This window comes from Myotis brandtii, unplaced genomic scaffold (assembly GCF_000412655.1).
Source record: "Myotis brandtii unplaced genomic scaffold, ASM41265v1 scaffold173, whole genome shotgun sequence".
Taxonomy (NCBI): Eukaryota; Metazoa; Chordata; class Mammalia; order Chiroptera; family Vespertilionidae; genus Myotis; species Myotis brandtii.
Window position 1 is genome coordinate 1 of NW_005356390.1, and position 8393 is coordinate 8393.

Here is an 8393-nt window from a genome sequence, read left to right on the forward strand (position 1 = left end):
TTAGAAATTTGCTTTGGGGCGCCCATAGGTTATTGATCCTTAGCTTACCAGAAACAGTCAGGTTTTCTTTTGTCTTCGTCTTTTGTGTCATTTTTCATAGAAATGAAAATTATAAGATGAGCATCTCCATTTGTCTTATTTTATGTACCCAAAACTTGGCTTTTTAACCAGTGAGAATACTCTCTGGTTTCTGCCACTTGCAGATGGGGAGGGGTGTTCATTGTCAAACTGGCATCAGGCAGCTAGCTAGCCAGCTGGCTAGGAACCTAAGACATTAGAAAGCAGCATTCTCTTTATCTAAATGTGCCAGCTTTCCGGAGAGTATGTAATATTTATCTATTATTGATTTCAGAGAGGAAGGGAGAGGGACAGGGAGAGAGAGATAGAAACATCAATGATCAGAGAGAATCATTGATCGGCTGCCTTCTGCATATGCTTCACACAAGGAACAGGGCCCGCAACCTGGGCATGTGCCCTGACAAGGAATCAAACCGTGACCTTCTGGTTCATAGGTCAACACTCAACCACTGAGCCACGCCAGCCAAGCTGGAGAGTTTATCTTAACAAAGAGTCCCAGTATATAAAGAACCATTGTCATATCTACCTTAGTTGCCTTGTTTGCACTGGAAAAATTCCCATCCCAGTATCTCTTTTCCAGTAACATGGATGAATGGATCTGTGATTTAAGGTGTCTCACTTTGTGGGAGATAGAAGTTTCTTTACTACCTGTGACAGTGAGGTCTTTGCTTTCTTAGATTATCTTTGGAGTGGCTCTGCATCTTGAGAAATCTGCATCTTTTATGCACTCTTTGGAGACAGCTCTTGTGTCCATGGTTAAGCCATAAAAAGGCTTATTGGTATGTAGTGACAATTGAAATAGGTACATCTTTGAAGATCTGGCCTTTCACCTCTAAAAGGATTTTCAAAAGAGCTCTTATCCTAAACAAATGTCCTACTGGAAGGAAGGAAGGAAGGAAGGAAGGAAGGAAGGAAGGAAGGAAGGAAGGAAGGAAGGGGATAGATAGATATAGAAGAATGCCTTAGTGTGTGTGTCATGGGGGGGGGGGTTGCCCGAATTGGAGATGATATTTGCAAACAATAGCTCTGACAAGGGGTTAATATTCAAAATATTAAAGAACTCATACAACTCAACACCAAACAAACAAACAATCCAAATAAAAAACAGGCAGAGGACCTGAACAGACACCTCTCCCAAGAAGACATACAAACGGCCAATAGCTATATGAAAAGATGTTCAACTTCACCGGCTATTAGTGAAATGCAAATCAAAACTACAATGAGATATCACTTCACACCTATTAGAATGGCTGTTATCAACAAGACTAGTAAGAAGTTTTGAGAGGCTGTGGAGAAAAAAGAACCCTCATTCACTGCTGGTAGGAACGTAAAATCTATAGCCACTATGAAAACAGGTATGGAGTTTCCTCAAAAAAAATTAATAGAGTTACATATAACCCAACAACCCCTCTTCTGGGTATCTACCCCAAAATTTTGAAAACATGTATTCACAAAGATATATGCACCCTTATATTCATTGTAGCATTATTCACGGTGGCCAAGACACAGAAACCAACAAAGTATCCTTCAGTAGATTCTTGGATAAAGATGTGATAAATGTATACCATGGAATACGACTCAGCCGTAAGAAAAGATGAAATACTGCCATTTGCAACAACATGGATAGATCTTGAGAATATCATGCTAAGTGAAATAAGTCTGACAGAAAAAGTCAAGAACCATATGACTTCTCATATGTGGGAAATAAACCTGGAAGCAACAAGTGAACAAACAAGGCAAACAAAAACTCGTAGACATAGGCAACAGTAAGGTGGTTACCAGAGGGAAGGGGGATGGGAGGATTAGCTAAGAGTAAAGGGGTCAAATATGTGGTGACAGCCCAGTTGGTGTGGCTCATTGGTTGAGTTTCGACCCAGGAACTAAGAGGTCACTGGTTCAATTCCTGGTCAGGGCACATGCCTGAGTTTTAGACTCAATTCCCAGTAGGGGGCATGCAGGAGGCAGCCGATCAATGATGTGTCTCTCTCACCGATGTTTCTATCTCTATCCCTCTCCCTTCCTGTCTCCCTACAATTCAATAAAGGGGAAAATATATATATGATGACAGAAGATTTGACTTTGAGTGGTAAGCACACAATACAATATACAGATGATATATCATAGAATTGGACACTTGAAACCTATATAATTTTATTAACCCAATCACCCCTATAAATTTAATTTTTAAAAATGCAACAAACAAACACTAAACAAACAAAACCAAACAAAAACATGAAAACCCCAAAACACTTCCTTAACAATTTTAGGAGGTGGAGACCAAGCTTCACACAAATGTCAAAACTGCAAGTGATACTGAAGCAGGTGTGAAACTTTCATAAGTACTGGTATCCCGGAAATTGCTTTCAGGAAGACCCAGAAAATGCAACAAAGACTTCATTTATTGTTCCTTACTCTGTAAGCAGACCCTATAAGGTCCAGGACTTCCTATACAGGGTGTCCCCCCAAAATGTATACACACTTTAGCCCTAGCAGGGTTTGGCTCAGTGGATAGAGCGTTGGCCCACGGACTGAAGGGTCCCGGGTTTGACTCCAGTCAAGGGCATGTACCTTGGTTGCAGGCTTTATCCTAGCCCTGGTCGGGGGTGTGCAGGAGGCAACCAATAAATTGTCTCTCTCACATCGATGTTTCTGTCGCTGTATCTCACCCTCTCCCATCCCCTCTCTCTAAAAATCTATGGGGAAATATCCTTAGGTGAGGATTAACAACAATAAAAAATGTATACACACTTTAACAACTGATAGCTGCATATTCTATTACATTTTGAAAATGAAATGTATTCTGCCCTTATAATCATTCACAGTGTATATACATTTTGGGGGGGGACACCTGTATTTTGGGCCTTCACTGAAAAAAAAATTCATTGGACTCACATCTTTAAAAAAAAAGCACCTTAAATAGTACCTAATTTCTGGTAACAGGCAACTATGTCCCAGAGTTCCTTCTTAGATAAAACCTACTTCTTTTCTCAGTCCCGTGGAAATATTAATCTTTACATGTTTTTAAAATGTAAGCATCCTGATAGATAAGTGCTGGTTAAAGTAACCCCCAAGACAGGGGATAGAGGAGAGTTTAAAAAACAAACTGCTGCTTGCTATTTCCATAGGCTCCCTTGACCAAAATTTTAGTCCACAGACTCCATAAGATTACCTATGAAAGACAAATAAAAATTTCCCAAGTCTTCTCCACAAATATTGGTAAAGAGCTTTAGTCATCTGAGTAGGTAAACTTGTTCCATCTGCCAAAAACACCACTTAGATCCAATCATTCATTTATAAGCTCCTTGAGTTTTGTACTATTGTACCTGTATTATTGTGGCTTTTAAAATAAAAGCTCAGAGGTCTCTGATTGCATCTGTCGGTGCTTGTATGTATGTTACTTATGTAATATTTTTCTCCCTCCAGATATTATTTCTAAAAACTTGTAAAAGAGTTCTTTTTAATTGGCTTAAAGAAAATATAAGCACTTATAATCTTTAAGGCTAGTCAAATAAGCTTATCTCTGCTAGATGTTTGAGATGATCAAATTGTAACTTCAACCTAAGAACGAAACATACAATAAAAAATGATTTGCTTAATGTATGTTAAGATGGCAGAAAAATGAAGCCACATGTTTAACTTTTTATGTTCTTTTTTATTGTAATTTTTTTTCAAAGTTTAAAATGTTTAATGAAAAAGACCAAGAGCAAAGCATTATTTACACGTGGGTAAGAAAAGAAGACAGACCCAAGACCGCATCCTGGACGGGTTGCGAGGCACCACTAGACTTGTTTCCCGTTGCAAAAACTTTGTGTCCTTCCTACATTCTCCCCGTGAGCTGCAGGTGTTGTCACCCCCTGACAATGTGGTCAGAGGGCTCAAGGTTCAATTCCCATGTGTGCGGAAACCTCCTTAAACAAACTGCTGTGGACAGTCCCGAGGGGACAGAGCTGGCCAACTCGTCCCCAGCGCAGCAGACGCCTCAGAGCAGCTCGGCAGCGTTCACGGGCATCTCGTGGATCTGCGTGGAGTACTGCTCCATGTCCCGCAGGATGCGGATGTCGTCGTTCTTCACGAAGTTGATGGCCACGCGCTTCCGGCCGTACCCCCCGACCGCCCGATTCTGTGGATGTAGAGCTCCCGGTTGTTGGGCAGGTCGTAGTTGATGACCAGGGACACCTGAGGGACGTCCAGGCCACGGGCCCAGACGTCGGTGCAGATGAGCACCCGGCTGGCGCCAGAGCGGAACTCCCTCATGATGGACTCCCGCTCCTTCTGCGGCATGTCCCCGTGCATCGACGACACCGTGAGGTTGGCTTCTCTCATTTTCTCTCCAGTCCACCCTCTTGGTGTTGCAGAAGATGACGGCTTGCGTGATGGTCAGCGTGTCCTAGAGGTCACACAGCGTGTCCAATTCCCACTCTTCTCTTTCCACCGCCACGAAAAACTGCTTGATGCCTTCCAGCGCCAACTCATCCCGCTTCACCAGGATGCGCCTGGGGTCTGTCATGAACTTGTTGGTCATCTCCAGGATCGCGTGTGGCAGCGTGGCGCTGAGGAGCACCACCTGCGTGGCCCGGGGCAGGTACCTGTAGACGTCGTAAATCTGCTCCTTGAAACCTTGATTCAACATCTCATCAGCCTCATCCAAAACCAACATCTTGATCGCACCTGTCCTCAGACTCCTGCGCCGAATCATATCAAAGACACGCCCCGGCGAGCCGGCCACGACGTGCTGCCCGTGGTCCAGCTTCCGGACGTCCTCGCCCACGTGGGTGCCCCCGATGCAGGCGTGGCACTGCACCTTCATGTCCTCGCCCAGCGCGAGCAGGCCCTTCTGGGTCTGCAAGGCCAGCTCTGTCGTGGGGGCCAAGATCAGAGCCTGGGTCTCACCGACCTGGATGTCCAGACACTGGAGGACGGAAATGCTGAAGGTGGCGGTCCTCCCCGTGCCAGACTGAGCCTGCCCGATGACGTCTCTCCCTTTAATGGTCTGCTGGACGGTGCGCTGCTGGATGGTGGATGGCTTTACAAACCCGTAGGCGTAGATATCGCGCAGCAGGTCCTCCCGCAGGCCCATGGTGTCCAACGTGGGTGTCACGTCCACTTCCTCGCTGGTCTCCAATTCCACTTTGGTCACGTCTTCCTCTTTGAGCAGCCGCTTCCGCGCCGACCCCGAGTTCGCCATCGTGGTGGTGGGCTCCCAAAGGTGGGGACGGCGGTGACGAATTGATGACACAGAGACTGGGTTCAGTTGATCAGCATGGGTAGGTTCTCTTCTCTTTCTCTCTGTTACTGTAATTTTTGCAAGGAAACTAAGATTTGTTTTTGGTAGCAAAACGTTTTAAGGATGAGGATGCATTTTGTAAAAAAAATATTTTTGTTGATTTCAGAGATGAATGAGAGAGAGAGAGAGAAATATTAATGATGAGAGAGAAACATTGATTGGCTGCCTCCTGTACGCCCCACACTGGGGATCAAACTTGCAACACAAGCATGTGCTCTGACCAGAATCCAACCGTGACCTCCTGGTTCATAGGTCAACGCTCAACCACTGAGCCACGCTGGCTGGGCTGAGGATACATTTTTGTTGAGCATATACGCATATGCTATGCATAACCCATAGATATAGACAATATGGTGTTGAAGGATTGGGGTGAGAGGGGGGTGGGCAAGGGCAATGTGGGAAAAGGGGACATATAATACTTTCAACAATAAAGATTTATTAAAAATAAATAAAAATAAAAATACCAAAAAAAGAAGACTCATTTTGTTCTAATTTAGAGGTTATTTAAAGGCTATTTTAGACTAGAAAAAAAGAGGATAAAGGATAAGACCTAAATAGGTATAGAAAGTGAGGAAAAGAGAGAAAGAAAAAGGAAGGGAGAGAAAAAGGGAGGAATTCTTATCTTGTGTGGTCAAGCTGGTGAAAACTGAGTTAATTTATTAAAAGGGTTTTTAAATAAGCTTTAATAATAGTGTGCCTGTGCAAAACTAGAATTTAATTTTTCTCTCTCTGTTAAAATAAAAGATTTCTCTGGACAACAGTGTGGTAATTGGGGCGGGGGAGGGCTGTGCTAGAGGTGGAAGAGGGCACAGAGGGGATAAATGCTGCTGGAAAATTAAAATAAATATAGTAACAAATTTAAAGAGAGATTCCTCTTTACTTGTTAACTAACTTGCCTGGGGAAACAAGGAATCTGTGCCTCATCAGGATAATCACCTGAGCACTTCATGTCCTTCCTTTATCAGGTCTTTGAGTGTTTTCAATGTTCAAAGAGATTAGGTTTTTTCCTGGTGTGTTACTTACTGTATTTGCCTTGTAAACTACACTTGTTCTTTGCCAAAAGGCAATTGTGTATGTGAAATCTTCTATTGTCACTTTGGTTGAATAAGTGACTTAAGTATTGTTTCATACTAACCCGTGATCCTGTTTAGTCAGTGTTCAAACCTTTCAACATTTTTTTACAGCTTCCCAAAATCAAATTCTAAAGACAGTTATTCTTGACCTTAAACTGACTTTGAGATTTGCCAAATGGCCTCTGGGAAATGTCATAGACTTGTTCTCTGTCCTTACGAACAGAGAAATACTAAACTAATCAGGTTTATTTGATATGTTAAATTACATGGGGAGCATGTCAAATGAAAATGGTATTTAACAGTTCCTTGAGTTATATTTGTATGGGTATATGTTATTAATATAAGTGTCCCAGAAATGGTGTAAAATTTCTAGCAATCTGATATGTCTTGGTATAATGTTATCTGTCATAATTTCAGCTACCATCTTAAAATGCTGTCTGTCAGAGAAATCACTAACTTATTTTTTTGCCAATTGCATTTAAATAAACTCTCATCAGACCTGTAACCACACCATTTTAAGTCTTTTGTCAACCATAGATAATTTTTTATTTTACTCTGATGTTTTGTGAAAACGCTTGAAACTGCTAACCCCAAATCAAGCAGAATAAGAATTAATTACACAGGATTACATGAACTGATGAATTTTTTATAACTTTTTAATGACTTTTTGTCTAATACATTACTGGAATATTTTAGAAAACAAAATTTTTTTAAAAAACAAAAGGTTTTTTTCCTCCCCTACACTATATAAACACATATTTCTACCTACATGTTACCTTTGAAAATGGACATATGAGAACGCTGTGCAATTTTTTAAAATCTATGCTGGCAGAACTCAATAGAAATTGTGCTTCCAACCAGGCCGGTTCTGCTCAGTGGATAGAGCGTCGACCTGTGGACTGAAGGGTCCCAGGTTCGATTCTGGTCAAGGGCACATACCTTGGTTGCAGGCTGGATCCTGGCCCTGGTCAGGGCATGTGCAGGAAGCAACCAATCAATGAGTGTCTCTTATATCAATCTTTCTCTCTCTCTCTGTCTCTTTTCCCCCCTCCCTTTCACTCTCTCTAAAAATCAATGGGAAAAGGAGGGAAGGAGGGAGGGAGGGAAGGAAGGAAGAAATTGTGCTTCTGTATCTGTTTATGAAGATAGATTCTGAGCCACACAAATGTCATCCTTTTGTTGTTACCCTCATTTTTCAAATGCAGTCTCTTTCTGCTGGCCTCTATGATTATTCACTAGTTTGACTCTAAGAGACTACTTGGTTCTTGTGATTTAATAAAATATTAAGAACTTTTTGCATGCTAGGACTAATTTTAATTCTTTTTTATTTTTTTAATATATGTTTATTGATTTCAGAGAGGAAGGGAGAGGGAGAGAAAGATAGAAACATCAAGGATGAGAGAGAATCAATGATCAGCTGCCTCCTGCACACCCCCCATTGGGGATTGAGCCCACAACCCGGGCCTGTAGAACTGTGACCTCCTGCTTCATAGGTCAGTGCTCAACCACCCAGCCACACCAGCTGAACTTCAGTGCTCAACCCAGCCACACCAGCTGAACTTAATTCTTTAATAATAAGTAATGAGACAGATTTTCCGGACCCAAAGAGAGAGAAACTCATCATTATAAATAATCTTTGGTTCTCTTTATATTCTTTCCAAGTCAATCCTAAAGAACATCTAGAATACCTCAGAAAAAATGACAAAATACCATATCCATGGAACAAGTAAGGATACTATAATAAAGAAATAATCAGAATAAAAAAGGAGCCCCTGATCTGAATAAAAAAGTTACTAGATGAGTTAAGATATAAATTTGAGATATGTTCTCAGAAATAGCATAAAAAGACAGATTAGAAAACAAAACAAAACAGGAGAGAAAAGATGAGAGAATTAGAGAATAAAGAGATCAAAGAGCCCAGCTGGTGTGGCTCAGTGGTTGATGGTCAACCTATGAAT

General features: G+C 41.8%; 1 pseudogene; it reads right to left on the reverse strand.

Annotated features, from left to right (window-relative positions):
* Positions 1–4023: 4023 nt before the first annotated feature.
* On the reverse strand, positions 4024–5266 carry LOC102252867 (annotated as a pseudogene).
* Positions 5267–8393: the final 3127 nt, after the last annotated feature.